The sequence below is a fragment of the Mytilus californianus genome, unplaced genomic scaffold, assembly GCF_021869535.1.
Source record: "Mytilus californianus isolate M0D057914Y unplaced genomic scaffold, xbMytCali1.0.p SCAF_9, whole genome shotgun sequence".
In the NCBI taxonomy this organism is placed as follows: domain Eukaryota; kingdom Metazoa; phylum Mollusca; class Bivalvia; order Mytilida; family Mytilidae; genus Mytilus; species Mytilus californianus.
Genome location: NW_026262745.1, coordinates 48,035,298 through 48,055,627, shown reverse-complemented (window position 1 = coordinate 48,055,627; position 20,330 = coordinate 48,035,298). Strand labels below are relative to the sequence as shown.

General features: G+C 31.4%; 1 long non-coding RNA gene across 1 annotated transcript; it reads right to left on the bottom strand.

The window, feature by feature from the left end:
• Nucleotides 1–242: 242 nt before the first annotated feature.
• Nucleotides 243–18,067, bottom strand: LOC127714388 (uncharacterized). Its single transcript, XR_007987711.1, has 9 exons — nucleotides 17,888–18,067; nucleotides 10,001–10,207; nucleotides 8,995–9,157; nucleotides 8,216–8,281; nucleotides 5,799–6,008; nucleotides 5,422–5,586; nucleotides 3,402–3,452; nucleotides 2,833–2,926; nucleotides 243–2,098 (listed from the first exon to the last, which is right to left on the bottom strand). It is a non-coding gene; the product is annotated as an uncharacterized LOC127714388 (long non-coding RNA).
• Nucleotides 18,068–20,330: the final 2,263 nt, after the last annotated feature.

Genomic DNA, 20,330 nt, shown 5'->3' with positions numbered 1-20,330 from the left:
CTGGCCCTGAAAACAGTCGTTTTGAAGAAGACTTCTTTAAAATCCATAATAGTAAAGAAACAAAATCAATATACCCAAACCAATATCGTTGCCTTTTCCCCGTCCAACTTTACAACAGCAACAATATTCTAAAGGTCACCAAACGCCAGGGTACCGAGCCGACCATGGAGGACTAAAAAGCCAGTCAAGGTCGTCAAACACTCACCGGACCCGGATTTACAGGTGAAAAACATAAAAGAAGGTTGTAGCAACATTTAATAAAAGTGTACACAAGCAATTAAACTTAACATTATCAACACATATGTATAGTTCTGTGACCAATATCGATATAAACCAACACATGGTTAGAAGATAAGTGTGGACGGTATCGTAAATGATCCTGATTGTGGACGAAAAATAATTTGTTTCTAATAAACAAACAAACAGAGGCTGAACATAAATACCTAAACAAAAAATAGATGAATGGAGATAATTAAAAGTTTAAAACGAAAAAAATAAATATTCATTAAATAAGGCAGATTAATTGTAAGAGTCAATTGACATGGCTCTGTTACAGTAATAGATATACATGTTATTAACATTTTTGAATAGAATGTTCCGTTAAAGGCGTCGTGATAACAATTTTATCTGCAATGTTCTCTAAATATGTAGATCATTTCATTTCTAGCCTTTCACAAAAATAAGCATGCACTTCTAAAATAGAGGAGAGGATATGGTAAGGCCACGTTTTATGGTCCTTACATTTGAAAATTGAAAGTTATATTATATTTTATTTATTATATATATTTTATATAATGAATCTTCCAAATAACATATTTAAATGTTCATGACACATTTATCTATCATATATCAGTAAATTTGTCAATGAATTTTGTTTTACATGTTTGTAGTAGGACTTAAAATTACTTGAGTTTATAATAACCAAATAGTAGCCTCATTTTGAGATTTGTCATTAATATTTAGATGTGAAAAAATGTCTTACCTAAACAATATATTTTGTCACACGATTAAAAAAAGATATCAGTTTGTATATAACATGCAAATGAATAAACTGTTATCTCAAACATTTTTCAAACGATAACATTTTATGTTTCATTTAACATTTGGTAGGGTAACAGATTACGCAAGGACAAGGACCGTTGATTCACATTTTTGAGCTGTTGGGAACAAAGCAGATATATATATATAAAGCGATCATATAAGATTATAATAAATGAAAGAAAAACCTTAACGTAAGTTGTTATCTTTTTCACAGAAGAAAAAAAAAAACACAATGAAATAATATTGTAAGTTTTTGGTCTATACTATATCTAATTGGAAACAAAATGAGCTGTTTAAAAACCAAGAGAATGGTAATGCATCATTGACTTATGCAATATTAAAAGTCACTGTAAATGCTTCATGTTTTCGAGTCATTTAAAATCATATATCAAAATAATTTTCTTTATGACAAGTTATTTTAGTGCTACAGTGACGTGACAGCTTTGGAACAATCTAATTAGCTGCATATATATGTTGTAAAAATGTAATTTAGAAAATATAGAACAAACTTCAAAATATTTGTGCAATATCACTTTTCTAAATAGAATTAATATAAACATACAAAAATAATAATATAATCAAATATGTCGGTACATTAAAAATCACAAGCACATTTAGATTAACGCCTTTAAAAAGATTAATAGTTGTTTTAAAAATAGCTCTTAGCTTGTTCTCTCAAATTTATAATTATCATCTTTTGTCTTAAATATGCCAGTATAATATGAAAAATAATTTGAACAATCTGTGTATTTACAAACGTCAAGTTTGATCTTCCTGAAAGCAAACCATTATGTTACTTGTTGTAAGCCCACCAGCATGGCCATGACAAAATATCTAATGTCTTTTCATTTATGCATAGTTAGTACTATTTGGTGGCACTAGCATCGAATCTATGGGGATAAATTGATGTTCAAGGACATAAGGTCTTTCTGTTTGGTTCTTCTGCAACTGTTTAATTTTGTCGTTTTGTAACGTTTCGTCATAACTTGGTGGATCCCTTTTCTGTACACTTACACAACTGATCGATCGCTTTTGTGCTGTTCTTTGCAATACGAATCTTTAAAAGAAAGCAAAACAGTTAACACACATTGGTATGCTGATCTTTCTGCATTCGTGTCTTTAGATTTTTAAATTTCTAAAAAAACGAAGGCAATTCTATTATTTGATGTCAACACAGAAATTACTCCAAAAAGTAATTGAAGGAATATGCATAATAATTGTATTATGCATTAAATTTTATACTATAAAACAGAATCATATATAAAAGTGTTTTGTGGATTATGAAAAACAAAAAATATCTAGGGCAATTTATCGCACCATATATATGCAGTTTGTCCCAAACAATGCAGACGTTAATCTCTTATCAGGAGCGGCTTGAAAACATGTAAAAGTTATCAATTTCGTGATTAAAAAGTGATTGCTAAAGAAGACAAACATTAACAACAATCTATAGTCTATCTCATAGTGTTAGGTTTTATAGATATGTTGTGAAAACTGTAATTGTTGGTAAAGCGACAGTTTACATTTTTGAGCTAATGTGTTCAAACTTATTGTTGGAATAAAATATAATATAATATGCAACTGTGTTGATCTACTCAAGGAAACCTATTTACATTTGACAGTATGTTAGTCTCTGGGCCCAGCACATGTTTTAATATCAACATGTTCTTTTTGTGTAATTTTTTTTTCATTATAAACGTTATTTAAACAAAAATTTATTCAAATGATTCTTAAAATAGTCTTTAATATAAAACTAATAACAATAAAAAAAAAATAACAAAATAAACTTACTTTACAAGAAGTATAGTCAGCAATATGGCGGATAATACTGCAAGAATAGCTACGATAACCCAGATGAAGCGTTTGTCTTCTGTATCATTATCATCTGTCAAAGTATATTGAATAACATGTATTTACGTAGAACAATATATGAAAATTGGCATTGCTCCTATTAATTTTTTTACCAATATCGGTTGTTAATATGTGAAACAAGGTAATTATAATTTGTTTTAAAACATGTGTTCCTCATTTTATTTTGGAACCTCTTCTCTGTGAATTCCTTCAAAGTTAGACTTCAAACCGCAGTTTATTCAATAATATCCAATGACCTTTTCTTTTTAAATGTACAACTTTGAAAAACCTATTTCTGAAATTTATGACATATTTTCAACCATACGGGTTTTCAATTTAAAAAAAATCTCAACAATTTAGCTTCTTTATTCAATATTAAGAGTTGAAAATTATTTGTATCCGTTTCACAATATTTAAAAAAATTATTAATATGGCACCTCTTTATACCAAAGGTACAAATTTGAGTTGTTAACGTTTACGCAAATTGTAATAACTGTAAATAATTTTACCTATTTGACTCCTTGCGGTGGTAGTTGTAGGATCAGGGACAGGTAAGGTACCTTTAAGTTAATAATAGAGGTAATTAAATAAAAGACGAAATGATAAAACTCTCTTTCATTTCTTTAACATGGTACACTACTAAAATAATTAAGCACCCAAATGGTTGACAAGCGTATAGAAATATAATCATTTGATTAGTCTATTTCCGACTGCCGGCTATACCCTTACTGAAGTGGGGCGTCCGTTTGGCTATGTGAAATTTATAAATTGCAACCACGTCCGGTCAGAATGGGAACATAACATCCGATGCCTCGTGAAGACTGACAAGCTCTCTACACGCTAAGAATTCTTGCAACATTTTTTTGAGAGGTCCATAGGTGGCTTGTTGCAGGGCGTAAGTTCTGTACCTATCTAATTTGTCCACATTTTCAAGTGGTTGTCCAAATTTCCCACAATTCATCGCTAGACCTCTTGCAGGACCTACCTTTAGTATTAATTGTTATTTTGTTCTTGTCCTGAACATGTGTGGAATATTTGCCCCTAAACATTTAGCAAATTGTAATCAATCAATCAAATAATCCTTTACATCCATGTAAATAAAGAATTGAAAACACAATACAGATTTTTCTGCACATTGGATACTTAAAATTAACGAATATCGTATTTCTTTGCATATATTTTGTGCAAGGATATGTTGTCAAATATTACGGCTATCAAAAGTTATAGACAATAATGTAACACGATATTTCGAAAAAAAATTAAAAAACATTATGGTTATTGATCTTCAACAAACTGATTTACCTCACTTACGTCTAATACATGCACTTCATACAAATATATTTTAGAGATGAACGGCAAAAATAATAAACAGTATAGAATGAAGAAGATTTATAAAATTAAACATCCTTACCAATTGCAAAAAAGTAAGTATGATGTATGGATTATATTTTTCAACATGAATACGACATTTCCGAAGTGGCTTTTCCTATGACAATTTCTTTAAAAGAGAGTTGTTTCTTACAAGAAATCTATTGAACAAAAGGTTCTAACTAGTAAAATTGAAGTTATCCCTTCGAACGTTTTACAGCAGCGTCATAATATAGAAAACCAATAGGAGCCTGGTGTTTAGTGGTTGTCGTTTGTTGTTGTGGTTCATAAGGGTTTCTCGTTTCTAGTTTTTTTATATAGATTAGACCGTTGGTTTTCCTGTTTGAATTGTTTTACACTAGTCTTTTGGGGCCTTTTATAGCTTGATGTTCGGTGTGAGCGAATGCTCCGTACGCGTGTTGAAGGCCGTACTTTGACCTATAATTGTTTACTTTTTACACATTGTGACTTGAATGGATAGCTGTATCATTGGCACTCATACAACATCTTCTTATTGATATGGAATATATCTGGCAAAGATGACTACGAATATTATCCAAACGTTGTAGCCACAATCCTGTCCGTTTTTTTCTCGATGGTAATTTCAAACTGGTCACTGAATTTGTACTTGATTTGAATAACGAATGATATCACATGTGGGACAGGATCAGCTGATCGCTCCAGAGCAACTAAGATCTACCCCGATTGCAATTATTGTTGTCCAGAGCGAATGATTTAGTCTGGTCTTTAACCCAATTTTAAGCACTCTTGGTTATATCTTGCCAGTCAGTTTTAATTGGCAGAACAAGCTGGAGAACCCTGAGAAAACAACATTCCTTCGCCAGGAAAATTGGCAGTCATTAACAATTCAGATCGGAGTTGAACGCACCTTGTTAAAGCTGAATTTGTTCTCACAATCTTAGTGATGACAGGATAGAAACTAGATTAATCATATCGCCCGACAACCGCGGTCCCAAGGTTGCTCTGTCTCTAGTTTTTTTATGTTCTGTTTTGTAGACTGTTGTCTTACGAACAGATATTTCGAACGAAATGTGCTGAGTAGTTTTACAGGAGACCATGACAGATTGTCTTTGTTTATTAAAATGTATATCCTACATATTTCAACAGTCTGTATGCTGCATGTATATGTGTTATTCTTACCAAAACAGTAGGCAGATTTGTCAACATTCAACTGTGTCAAGTAATAAGTCCTGTAGTTCCCACAATTCCGAACCTTTATATCAAACTTCTGGTCACAGTTGCTTAATAATCCTGAATAACATACTTTTCTATCAATGGTTTTGTCTGAAACATCGGGTATGATCCCTAAAATATTGATATTTGATTAAGGACCTGGTTAAAATATCAAAATAATGTGATAAAAGCTTGACATTTTAAATTTATGTTTTATTGCTAAAATTGTAGCAAGTTTTTTGTTATTTCATTTTTAAATTGCATTCAGTCATATTTCATAACTTCAAAATTTAATCACAAAGAGGTCAACATTCGCAAGTACAGTATTGCATAAAAATATTCACCGTTCATCCACAATGGATATAAAGTACCACACTGCATCATAGAAACGCTTTCATTGACTATGTCATTTCCTGTCACACTATCGATCTTGTACCATCCTGTTGTTAATCGACTGTCCTCTATCGCAACATCGGTATCCTGTAGTGTATAGTTCGAGGACCGTTTCATTTCTCCAACGAGTATTTCGTAGTTACTGCTATGACATGGGTCGACTTAAAAAATGGAATAACTTTATTAAATTTCTCTGTTTTGCACTATCAATTAGTGATTTGCTTTATAAACTGCATTGTTCAATATTTAAAAACATCAGGCATGTTTGTTAGTATTATGTTTCCTTATTGTTACAGTTACATAAAAAAAAGAACCTTTATGAGCAAGGCTCACATGCCCATCGGCCCCACATTGCCACTAGGCAAACAAAATGTCACCAGATTCCTTATGTTCAAAGACTCATAACTTCTACAAAAGTCAACTGATAAAAATTTCTTGTGGATATGCACATTAACATATCATGTCCTTATTATCTACAAAGTTTCATGAAATTTTGTTGTGTTGATTCAGAGGAGTTGTGATGACAAACTATTGCAGTGGTGTATATAGGCAAAAAATTCTATGTTCAATTGGACATAACTTCTAGAAAAAAAACTGAATCATAATTTCCTGTCGATATGCACATCTACATAGTATGTCCTTCTAATCTACAAAGTTTCATGAAATTCTGTTGGTGGTATTAGAGGAATTACGATGACCATCTGTTGCAGTAGTATATTTAGGCCAAAATTCTAAGTTAAAAGGGGCAAAACTCCTAGAAAAAAAATTGAATCATAATTTCCTGTCGAAATGCACATCTACATAGAATGTTTTTATCATGTACAAAGTTTCATGAAATTCTGTTGTGTGGATTCAGAGGAGATGTGATGACAAAATTTTGCAGTAGTAGATTTAGGCCCTTTCTAAGTTCAAAGGGGCATAACTCCTAGCAAAGAAATGGAATCATAATTTCCTGTTGATATGCACATCTACACAGTATGTCCTTGTAATTTACAAAATTTCCTGAAATTCTGTGGTGTGGTTTCAGAGGAGTTGCGATAACATCAGGACTGACGGACTGAGGGACGGACAAACAGACGGACGGTTCAAAAACGTTATACCCCACGGAACTTTGTTACGTGGGGTATAATAAAAAGTAACATGAATCTACCAAATGACAACCTTTAGATATTCATAAGACATCAGTATTGATATTTATGGATTTTGTCTTACATATTTGCATTATTGCTTCAAACTTCATACGTTTAGTGCTAAACAACAAAAAGTGCCAAAATAAATTCCCTTTGAGATCTGTTCATTAAAATATATGAACAATAGCTTTTCGCTAAAAGATATTTTTACAAAATGTATTGTACAAAGATGTTAATGTGTGAAACATATCCTTTTGGGTAAAGCTTTCGCTCAGATATATTTAGATTAAACAATGAGTGAAATTGCCAAATTAAATGAAATACGCATACTTCGACAATTTTATGACGTCATACTGAAATCACAAGTAACTTTTCTCGCCTAAAGTGTCTAGATTATAAAAAGAGCTATTCATTTATTAATAAACATAAACATAAATTTTAAAGACTTAAACAAGTTAACTATTTTAGCAATTTCAGGGGCCACAAAAATGGCTCTTACATGCATTTAATTATTATTTGGACTACAAACGATAAGACATAACACATTATCCTATCGAAACCATAACAACATCAAAAATAAATACATGAATGTTGGATGTACAAAATACCGAGACACGTCGTTTAGCAATGCAAATTCACACTCGGTAAAACGGTCATATTCGGGAATATGACAATGATGGTATTGAAAGGCAATTTTATAATTATTTGGACTACAAACGATAAGACATAACACATTATCCAACCGAAACCATAACAGAAACATCAAAAATAAATACATGAATGTTGGATGTACAAAATACCGAGACACGTCGTAAAGCAGATTATGACTCGCGTAACCGAGAAATATAAGCCACAACCCTGATTTTGCACATCTTAAAAAGTTCCAAAATCTGTGTACCCATAGACCGAAGAAATTGTACCCCTCTGCTAATGATCTTATATATTCTGTCGCTTTTATTTCAACCTCTTCAAAACAGAAATAGTTGTTATTTTGTACTTTGAAGCCTGGTAACTCAAAACAGTAACATTCTCTTTAAATCAAAAAATATTAAAAAGGTGTTTCCCTTAAATCAGGTCAGTAATACTTCACATTTTAATTATTGTCGTTTAGTTGATAATTAGTGTGATTCTTCAGCAGATTTGTCTGATAATTATTTTATAAAACTGTAAGTGTGGACACATTATTAATAATAATTGTTAAAAATTATCAATATTTGTCCATTGAATAACATACGCACTTTCACATCCTGGTGTAAACCCTCCATTATCCGAAGTTTCTCCCTCTGGACATTTCAATTCAGAACCTAAAATGATTTTTTTTTATTATTATATAGCTGCTCAACATATATAACAATTACATGTACATTTTATTTTACAAGTAAACACACATATTTGTTAATACAAAATCGCAATGCAAAATACGGTATGTTTGGACATTGAAATAGCTTCCTGGGTGTAATGGTTACAACTGGTCCAAAATTTGAAATGACAGATGATGGATACATAGTCGCAGATTCTAAATTAGTACTGTTTATTTCCCTGGAATCACTATGTCACAATGAGTTTTAGCGAGCCACCTTGTTTTAAAATTTGCCTGTCTATTTTCTGAAAATATTCCAATTGTTTCGCATTTCCCCGACGTGACCGTTTTAACGCATCCTCTGTTGATCACTTGTTTTGGTTCATGCAATTGCCTCAGATATAATTTATAGTTTGGTATATTTGAAATAGATATACTCGGTCAGACGGATGTGAAACAACTATTGACTCATATAGATTTCAAATGTCCCTACTGATTTCATTGTTGACTTTTTGTGGTTTTTGCTGTTTAAAGATAAAAATAATTTTTTGTTAAAAGGCATTTTCTTACAATGCATAGATGAAAGGGGGAAACATCATAAATTCGCCGACATAATATCTAGCATCCACTTGTAGCTTTTAAGTTCTAGATTTTTAGTGCTTTAATCTTCTTCATTCTCATAGTGTATATATGATACTTCTTATGGAGAAAACTTACCAAAGCAATAAGCCTGATCATGGTGACACTGGAATCAAATTGTACACAAGATAATCTGTACAGTTCTTGACTTCAATGTCATAAGAGTATTTACAACAATCTCCGTCATAATATGCTGCGCATGCTTCAACTGTTTTCACAACACCGGCGTCTGGATACGTTCCTAACATGAAGTAAAAAAAAAGAGTGAAAAAAACCCAAGTTCATTCGCATAAATAATCAAAATAGAAAAAGTTTCAAAATATTATAACTAACAAGCAAAATAAAAAGCAAACAAAAATAAAGCAAGAAAGAGAGAAAGATAAGACAAGAAAAAAAACTTTGTTACAAATCTGGTTCGAACATATTTCACAGAACAGACAGAACAAAAATTCTTAAGTCTAGTTTGATTACTACATTTTTACTATTCAGTCAAAATTGATATTTTTTCAAAGTTAGAAGCAATAGCAGATATTCATATTTCAAAATTAATGTAATCATGTGTAATTGCTTTAAATTTGCCAAGGTGTCCATAGCAATGAAGTGACATGTCTTGGTAGATTTGGGCCAGATACATATATTAATTAAAACGTTCAACTTAACCAAATAAAAATGATACTAAAAAGAATATTATGTGCTTTATTAAAATATCAAATGTGAAAAGTGACTAGAATCATTTTTTTTTAATTATTTATATGATAGAATGCACAACATTCATGTTGCCTAAAGTGTACTGAACGAGAAACCTGGCAGAAGACATTTATGAACTAGCTAGAACATAATTATATATGGCTACATTTCAAAATCATTAGTAGAAATAAAATGCTTTCCTTTTCCTCTCTGTATCAACAAGGAAGACCCGTTATTGTTGAAGTTTTTTTCCAATCACATATTGTTGGGTTAACAAGTAATTGTAAATTTTATTAAGAAGGACATGACAAAGAAGAATGAATTAAGTCGTCTCTTTAAGACAATTAACAGTTTGAATTTACTTACTATAAAAACTGTTACAAGAATGTAAACATACCATTCATCCATATTGAAAGTGTTGTTCCACACCTCATTCCTACAAAGACACATTCTGTTGGCATCCGTTCTCCAGCATAGCTAGTGATACGGTACCATCCAGCTTCTAAAGTATTGTCACACAGAGTGAAAGGTGTTTCAGCATTTGCTACGGACCTAGTACTTGCATCTGGTGTATCCAAAACTTTATAGGTAAGACATGGATCGCCTGAAAGTAAACGAACATTAAATCAACAGAATTAGTAGTTGTCCAACATCCCTATCTTTCTTTTTATTAATACTATTATTGAAATTATCATTATTATTATTATTATTATTAAGGTTGATGTTGTCGTTTGAGAATTTCTTTTCATCATAGTTATATGCATTTTTATTTAAAAACCAGGGGCCTGGTTTTCAAAAGTATCTAAAGAAGTGTAGTACGATAGATCATGGAAGTTATATTTAAAAGGAATCACAACGACTAATTAGCATGCATTAACAGCCTGCAGAGCTCTGTACTAAAGTCATATGATTTTATCCAATTATAGTCTCAGCGGCAAGACCCCTTTGGGTACTATCTGTGATACCGCGGTTGTAAAATGGAATCTGGAATTTCTTATCAGTCACGTAATTTTATCGAGTCCGGTAATTATAAAGCACCTGTGTGAAATCCGAGGTTTATTGATAAGAAGGTGGCGCTGTATCATATAAAATCTCTACCTTCAGAAAGAAGTCGTATGATGTAAAAAACTTGAAAAACGGACGAGAATTGTTCAACCTGCAACAGTTTAGCATGGAAAATTGTATTCAATTTAGCATATTTTTGATTTTTACCGTTTGTTTTAAACTGTTCCAAAAGTGAAAGCGGATCCCAAGTAAAACAGTTAAATACCGATGAATCGATCCGGTTTCACATGATGTTTAACAAAATAATGTAGACAAATCTAGACATAGATTTTTTTACTGTTGAAATGTGCAAAGTTTATCGAGAAGTATTCTAAATTTATGTATATGTCATAAATGTCATTGATTACATTATTGAAACTGGACAGCTAAAATTGGTATAATATGGTCGTAAACATATATTTTTTTAAAAAGTGTTTATTGTGGAATACTTGTATTAATATAACAAGCTACAGCAAAAATTAAAACAAACCGACAAAATGAGCTTGACGCTATCTGTCGTACGGCAAATTCATTTTTACACGAATTAGTTTATGTATCAAGAACTATAAATTAAAGGATAGAACCGTTTAGAATTGTGAATACTTTAATTGACTAATACACGAAAGACTTAGATTATTAGTATTTAATGAAAGGGGGTCCAAACGTATTTTTTGTACAATCATCTTCTTAACTTACGGAAATGGCTTTTTTACTGCCTGTAAATATCAAAATTTAAAATGACCCAGCCTTGTTCTCCAATTTCATATGTGATAGCTGTCGGTACTATTAAAATCGAACTAACCAGAAATAGGAAAATTGGACTAAAATAAAAATTGAACGAATGACTCTATTCGGCAGGGTACATCAACGGAATGTAACGAATGGACTATTCGGGTTACTTCGCACGTATAAACGACAAACACTTGTCTGTTCGTAGTTTTCCGTGAACACGAAAATGACCGAAAAGTGTCAGTGATTTGATCGATCACATGCGGAGAATCAACTTCCATGCCAGATATTAAACCAATTAACAAGTTATCGAAAGATGGGCGGTAACGCAGATGAAACCTTTGAAGTGACGACGTTGTTATTCCGTTTGAATATTACTTCCATGAATAGATTATAGTGAAAGCTAAAGGACTGTCTTATAACCATCCTAGGACCCCGTTTACACTTATACGGAATTGAACCTATCTTTATTTGGATCTATCTTAAATAAACGAGTTAGCGTTTACATTTACACAAGCAAGATCGATCTTATTAAGGTAGCACTACAGTCTAACAATGATTTTTAGAGATATATTTTTTTTATCACATAATTTTAAAATAAGTATCATTCTGCACATTTTTTAAAAATCCCAAAGTCATTATCATATCACAACAGGGAGTAAATTGATAATGAACTTATGTAAATAAAAACACATGGTAATAATTCTAAATATATGGGCATTTGAGAGGGCCACTATGTCAATCATCTGTTGATACCAGTGTCCAGCTGTTAATCCCTGACCACAAGATAAATATTGTGGTCTTATCTCATTGTATTGCAACAAAAGTAATTTATATAACCATGGAAGTAAACAGAGAAAAGGAAAAAGATATGAAAAGGAAAAAAATCTAGAAGGAACAAATCTACCAAAATGAAAAAAACTATGGATAAGAGTGTGAAAGTATCTTTGAAAGCCTCTGACAAAGGTTCTTACTATACATTACAGATGTTGGTCAAATCTGTGACTTCAAACTCCCGCCAAATGCCAAGTTAGTGTAGGACACTGAACACATAATGCCAAATTTACAGTCTAAAAGTATCAAAGATACACACTGTGTGGTTCTATTGATAAAATAATGGTGTCAGAACACTCCTGGGGGGTTCCCAGTGGAATTTTTATATTTATGTTGCATTTATAGGGGTTCTTAGGGGGAAATTCAGTTTTTGGGTGATTTCTCAGAACAATTTTTCATGAGAATTGTTAGCAAAAAATGAAAATAGAAACTTTATGGGTACACCCTTTGGTTTGGCTTTGATATATATGAATAAATGGAGCATTTACTACAAAATCGTGTCCCAGGTTTTGGATAATTTGTTTCTTAATGAATTTATATGTCTCCAAAGATGAAAGGTGAAATGAGGCATGGTACCCAGCATTTAAATCAATATATCTTCTTACTGGATGCATATATCAAAAATCTGAGACATGGTTTTGTAGCTTTTGTATGGTTGATTAAAGGGATGAAAACAAATTTTTACTACCATTTGACCTGAATGTACCATTTTCAATCAAGTTGGAAGACCACTTTTTTGGCAATTAATGAGCTTTATTTGTAAATTAATCATACTAAAAATAAATCTATATATAGATTAAGAAAGAGCAATATTTCAGCTTTAAAATGAATTAAAGATTTTAAAAATCCATTAAGAGTTTTGGAGAAATAGTCTCTAAAGACTGTTGGTTGGAGTCAGAATATTCTGACTGTAGTGCTACATTTTTTTGTACCTTGTTCGTTTACACTGCAATATATAAATAAGCGATCTGACCTGATTACCTTTCATTTTGTAAATAATTAATCGTAAAAATAGAATATGATAACATGTGCATCATGCGCGTTATATCACGCAACGAAAGACATGGAGGAAAAAGTCATTGAATTTACATATGCAGTTATTAATTATCATTTTGATTCACACGTCAGAAGTCTAAAACAAAGAAATGTGATAGGACTATCACTTTAAAAGGAAAGGCAATACGTTTGAGCAGGAGAAATTTGCAGCAAAGAAAAAGAATTTCTCAATTCAGAAGAATGACGGAATCTGTTTTGTTGTTAACTTGTCCTATTACATCAACTGTTTTTAAACACGTGTACATTTTCCGCTGAACATGCGCAGATGTATTTTCAATAAAAAAATAGATTAAAAAAAGATCGATCTTTTTAAAACTACCTCTGGAGGTGGACTTTTTAAGTCCGATTGATAATCGACCTTTTTCACTAGTGTAAACGGGGTCTTTGATACAGTTGCTACGTCGATTTGTATCCTTATATGCGAATTGAGAGACGTATGGATAATAAGATGGTTGATGAATTGGTCTTATACAAATAACAAGCACCTATGGAGTATATAGCTTTATCTTCGACAACTGTAAAAAATCGGTCTCAATAAATAGTGGATTGCATCCTGAAGGGAACTCTTGTTTTTACAGTTGAACCCATTTGAGCCAAGATTCTGATTGTTGTTTCATTGTGCTCTTCGTTTCGTGTATTTTCATGTTCTTTATTGAATATTGGTCGTCGAGGGAAAAAAAACAAAGACATCTATATAACTAAGTTTTGCATTAACAGCAGTATTTTCTTCAATGTTCACTCAAATTTACAAAAACACCTCCATCTGAGTACATAAAAAGCTAAAATTGTAGCCAAAACAGCATTTTTGCACCCTTCTGAGGAGGACAGTCCATATTTTACAGTTTGCCATTCTGACATCGAATGCAGCGTGAATCCATTACAAACCATCAAAGTTATTGATATTGGTCTTATTAAATTTAAGAATGTCATTTATAGTGGCCAGATATAAAATATACTGATGAAATGGCGAATAAACACATTTTCTCCTTTCCCGAATTAAAATCGAATGCTGATTTTACTGACCTCTTAAAATTGCTCTACTGTCGACTCAAGGTAAAGCAGCATTTGATTTGAATATTGTATGATTAACAGTAGAAAATAGAAAATTAAACAGTTTTTTTCATTTCATTGGTACTGAAGTGTATAAAAATGATTTTTTACCGGGGGTGTGGCACTTTTTCAAAATGCTGAGTCAGCATTTTTTCTCTGCGTGGTCGCGTGGTTTTCAAGTACCTAACTGCCGTATAATAAAAAGTATTAAAAATTCCCAATTCAGGTAGAAACTAACTTTTAAATTACGTTCGGGCACTTGCGGGGACCGGGTGGATTTCTTAAGAAGGCGCATCCCTAAGTAGGTCTCCCGTTTAGTTTAATGTTGATAAATTTACGAATTTTGAAAAATTCTCAAGAATAAGAGCAAGTTTTCCAAATATTCCCATGTTGTTCATCGTATAGAACATTAAGTACGTTACAATAAAAATATCTTTTTTTCTATAGATTTATTACCAAATAAGAAAAAAAAAAGATTTCAGTTCTAAATATTTACGCGAAAACGTGACCACATTACAACTAGTGTATCCTCAAAATTTCCTGCGTACTCATTTGACCCACGTTGAAACACACGATTTCTATGTTCTGTAAGCAGTCGCTACGTACCCTTCTTTGCGATTACAGAGACGTACATGTATGGATAACAGAATGGTTGATGAATTTGGTCTCATAAAAATTACAAGCACGTATATACTATTTTAACTCTACTTTCCACCACTGTAAAAACCAGTCTAGCTAAATGGTGGATTGTCCCATTTAAACACTATAATTGTTATAAAATAAAAATAACACTTAAAAATATATTAATGCTTCCGACGCGCTTTTCTTGATTTACTACGAAAGCTCATAACCGAATATTTGAAAGTGAAGGATGTACAAGAACCTAAACAGTTGAAGAGCTTTACATGTACATGTATGACAAAAAAGAACCTAAAAATAACAGCCAAACCCATCTAAGCTCAACTTTGTCCAAGGGAGTTGAAACCGTTTCTTAATGATGTATAATTAAAGTTCTAATAATTACAATTTATACAATGTTAATAATGACGGTGATATAAAAGGATACGGAAAATACAAAAAAAAAACAAATTATTAATCGTGAATATGTTGACTATTTAAAAAAATGTAGCGGGATATATGAATTTGATATACTAAAAATATGTCATTAAAATATGCTAACATTGTTAATAATTAATGAGAAATTATATCAAAAAGACCATAGGCTTTTGGGATTAAAATAAATACGAAACTTATTGCACGTTATATATTTGTATAAAAATGAGGAGATGTGGTATGATTGCCAATGAAACTACTATTCACTACAGTAAAAAATGAAGTGATAGCTAGCAATTATATGTCACCGTACGGCCTTTAACAAGTAGAAAAACACATGCTGTATAGTCCGCTAGCAAAGGTGCATAGATGAATATGCAGCCTATTAGTTATCTATTCTTCGAAGTACTCTTCATTTTGGTATCATTTATCTGCACTACAAGTCTTATTTGTATTGAAATAGTTAGTCTCATATTTCCTCAAAAGCGTAAATTGTCTAAATGAATTAAAATGAATGATTTATTGTAATATTTTTAAAGGAAATACATTTATATTTATCCTGAGATCATTTTAAGGCGTGCAGTTTTTTGTCCTAAATTTTCTTCAAGTTTAATGAACTGATTTATCCCAACTTACTACACTTTCTAAAAAATTCTGATGATTAAGACGTGTCTGAAGACCATGATAGGTCGTGTATTAATCCTAGTATACCTTCGAAAACGCTGACCCAGGGGGTTATGATTATTATAAAGTACTTGTATTATAAAACAACAACAGAAATTTTTTAAAGTATTGTTATTACAGAAGCCGTTAGTTTTCTTGTTTGAATTGTTTAACATTTTCCGTGTTGATGTCTTTTATAGCTGATTATTAATATGGGGGTTTTCTCATTCAATTTGTTGTTTATACCTATAATTGCTTACATCCGCACCATTTGAACTCTGGTTGATAGTTGTTTCATTGCCAACCATGCCACATCTGAATTTTTTTCTAGTGTTTCAATATTAAAAATTCGCTATTGTCATGATTGTATTATTTATTCTTGCTTCAAATATTTTTTAGGTTTAGTAAATTCTTAATGTTAATAGAATATTTCAGAAATCTTTGATATCATTAAATCACATTTGAACAGACGTTAGTGATGATACTTGATCATTCGATATCAATATGTTGGAATGAAATGTATAAGACCCATTTTCATATTTCTTTCATTCGTTTCTCCTCTCATAACATAATTAACAAAATTTCGGTTATTTATCTACGACTTTTGAAATCAATATTGAGTGGGTGGCGCATATTCGCCTTGGACACATTTTCGCCGTTTTGCAATTTGTTCTGTAAATTTCGTGTGGCTTTACCCAATACTTGCCTAAATAGATGCTAAACGCTGTTTGTAATGTTCGAACTGTTGATATTCCTCTTTACCCCATTTCCAATGTTATTCGCACATATAAAGAAATACGCAGGTGTTTTTGAACGATTTTGGCAATTATGTAAGATTTATATGTCACGCATGCGCAGTTATAAAGTAAATATTTGTTAGAAAAATAGTATAGGAATGATCTCTCAACCTAATTCATGTAATTGCAAACAATTGTTTTTATAATATACAAGGATAATGAGGATGGTCATATCATACATTTCGGCGAAAATGTGTCCCCCATGGTACAAGAACAACTTGATTTCCTCTTGAGTTTGCGTTCATTTTAAAACATTTAACCAATGTTTTGAAGAGAATTCCTTTATCAAACATTTTTTTCATATAGTAAACTTTCTGAAACCTACATAAAAAATTTCAAATATTCGAATGTAGGTCGGATGTTGGTGGAAATGAATGAATTTTGCGGCGAATATGCGTCACCCACTCTACTATATACTATATTAATTTCTAAAATGATCAATTCATGTTTTGTTTAAATTTACTCTACAAGATAATTCATGTGGATCTTTTAAAGGATCTATCACTGAACAACATTTATTTTATTAATTCATTCGTAAATTGGCATTGATTTGGTTGGGAACAGTACATGTGCTATTACACATTGTTTCCGTGTTAAAACTGAGGTCTTAACAACATGTTATCAGAACAGTTATTATTAAAACAATTAAATCACAAAATCCAAACGATTTATAGCCTTCAAACCATAACAATTGGGTTTGAATTGCATTGTGCGACAGTTATATGTATCGCTATTCATAATATTTTCTGAAGGAGAAAATTATCAAATCTGAAATCTTTCATATTTAGCGGGATGCCATTGAATAAACATATTAGAGTTAAACACTCTGAATGTAAATAAAAATCCATACAAAGTTAAAATACATTACCTTTTTTAGCACTAATTTTATTTAGTTCATACTTATACATGTTATATAAGCTACACAGAGGCTTATAATACCGTCTTTACCGTAATATATTCACTTTACCTGCATCTTTTTATGTATACTAGCCACCAATCATTTCAGTCACAACTGAAATCTGTTAAATTAAATACAGAAAATATAAATAGATACTCACATTTAGTCGTTAGAAAACGTATGAAAAGAATTAAAAATAATGTCAAAATCTTCTCCATTGTATCAGTATAGTTATTTTACTTTCACATCATGTGACTTCCTTTGCATTGTAGAATTGCAGTCCGACATTTTGCTTGCTTATACTACACTAGTTTCCGATTAATATGGGACACGTGATTTGGGCTTTATGAGAATAAAAGAGAGATAATGATTAGTTTAAAACCCAAACAAAGAAGATATTGAATATGCTTTTGAAATATGAGCCAAACACATAAAAAGGTTAAAACAATCAACATCAGTCATCTATTGGCAAGGACCTACATTCATATTATGATCAGAAGAAAGTATAACGATTTTACGACATAAACAAAAATAAGGGGATGTTGTACGATTGCCAATTCGAATGCTGTTTTTTTATAATCAATAGAGCATATTATTTGTTCGGCTCACTTTTCGTCTTTAATGTAAGAATAGTCGAGAGGCAAGATGTAAAATACACCTGTACTGTAATGATTATATTCGACGTGTTTAGAATTATAATTATATAAGTAATGAATAATACATGGTAATTTAATATATGCATTGTTTATATCATGCATAAATGGTATATAACATAACATCTATATATAGCATTTGAAATTTCAAATCAACTTGGATGTGTTGCAATATCTTATCTGTCCTGCGTTGGTTTTAAAACTTCAAAACTATAATAGAGTAAAACGTCGTTAAAAAAACTGTGTTAAATTATATACAACATATACTTCCTTGACTTCTGCATTGATGAAATTAAGGTTACAAACCAAATAACGTTTCCTAAATCATTCGTTTCAACGCTGTCTAATGGGTACATTAAGAAAAACTAATTTTTCGGATGATAATTGATGTTTATAAACCTGTTGCAGAACAGTAACAATTCGTATTCCTGTATATCACAGCACAATACTAAATGCGAATGTATCTGTAAAATAACTCCGATCAGCACTTTATGGATTGTGTCAAAATACACTGTTATGTTTTGTAAAAAATATCACATTAAAATGTAAAAAAGAGGAGAACATACCCAGGGCAAATAAAAAACGATTAGTCAAGGAAAAGCAGACAACACAGTGATTAAGAATACAACGATCGTATAAACAATAGTCCGCAAACCACTACACAGAAAACTAATGTCAACACGAATCCCACCATTTGGGGTCAATTAAGATGGTCTGCATGAAAAGCATTTTCTGTTAAGCTACACATATTCATCACATTATCCAGAATTGGTAAAATATCGAAGATATGTCTAATTTGTTGATATAAAAATAAAAAGATGTAGTATGATTGCCAATGAGACAACTCTCCACAAGAGACCAAATGACACAGAAATTAACAACTATAGGTCACCGTACGGCCTTCAACAATGAGCAAAACCCATACCGAATAGTCAGCTATAAAAGGCCTCGAAATGACAAATGTAAAAAATTCAAACGAGAAAACTAACAGCCTAATTTATGTACAAAATAATAAACGAAAAACAAATATGATACATAGCAACAAACGACAACCACTGAATTACAGGCTCCTGGCTTGGGACAAGCAAATGCAGAACGTGGCTGGGTTAAACAATTTTGAAGGCGCCAACCCTCCCTCTAACCTGGGAGAGTGGTGTAATAGTACAACATGAAAACAAACTATAAAAATTAGTTGGAAAAGGCTTAACTCATCAGATGGATACAAATATAAATACATCTAACAAAAACACAGAGTGGACGTGGTAGGGTACTTATACTTCTCTAGGCTTCACCGATTTATAAGACTGAAATGTTTTTGTGTATGTCGTAAACAGGTATAAAGTTTTTTTTAATATAACAAGAACTGCAAACACAATAATTCCAAATTGGACCAACTAATAATAACATCAACTGTATCAATTTTTTTTCGGCACCAAATGCGGATTTCCACAATAAATATCTTTTTAGTGATGCTATAAGGCAAAATATATAAAAATCCAAAACTTATAAAAAAAAAACGATGAGTTTATCAACCTAGAAAAGTATAGCCAAAGCTGGGCAAAACTATATTTAGTTGATGAGCAGATCCTTTTTTTTTTATCTTTTACTACGAATTTATTTGACCAAAGAACATGACCTTCAAAATGAAAACAAACCTTTGCATTAGTCAGGACATTTCAAAGTAATGAGTTTTAAAATGTTATGGAATTTACCAAGAATTTCTTACATCAAGACCCGGAAAAAGACAATTAATTGCAATGAATTGTATGAGTAACTTTAGGAGAAAATATTTAGTAAAAATGAAGGGAAAGTTTGAATTATTTTAAGATATTAGTTCATTTGTTTGATAAAAAATAGAGGTGTTATGTTTGGTCCTGTGTGTGTTTATATGGGTATCTGTAAAGAAACATGCGTTTGCATTTTTATGTAATTCTCTAATGATAATTGTCT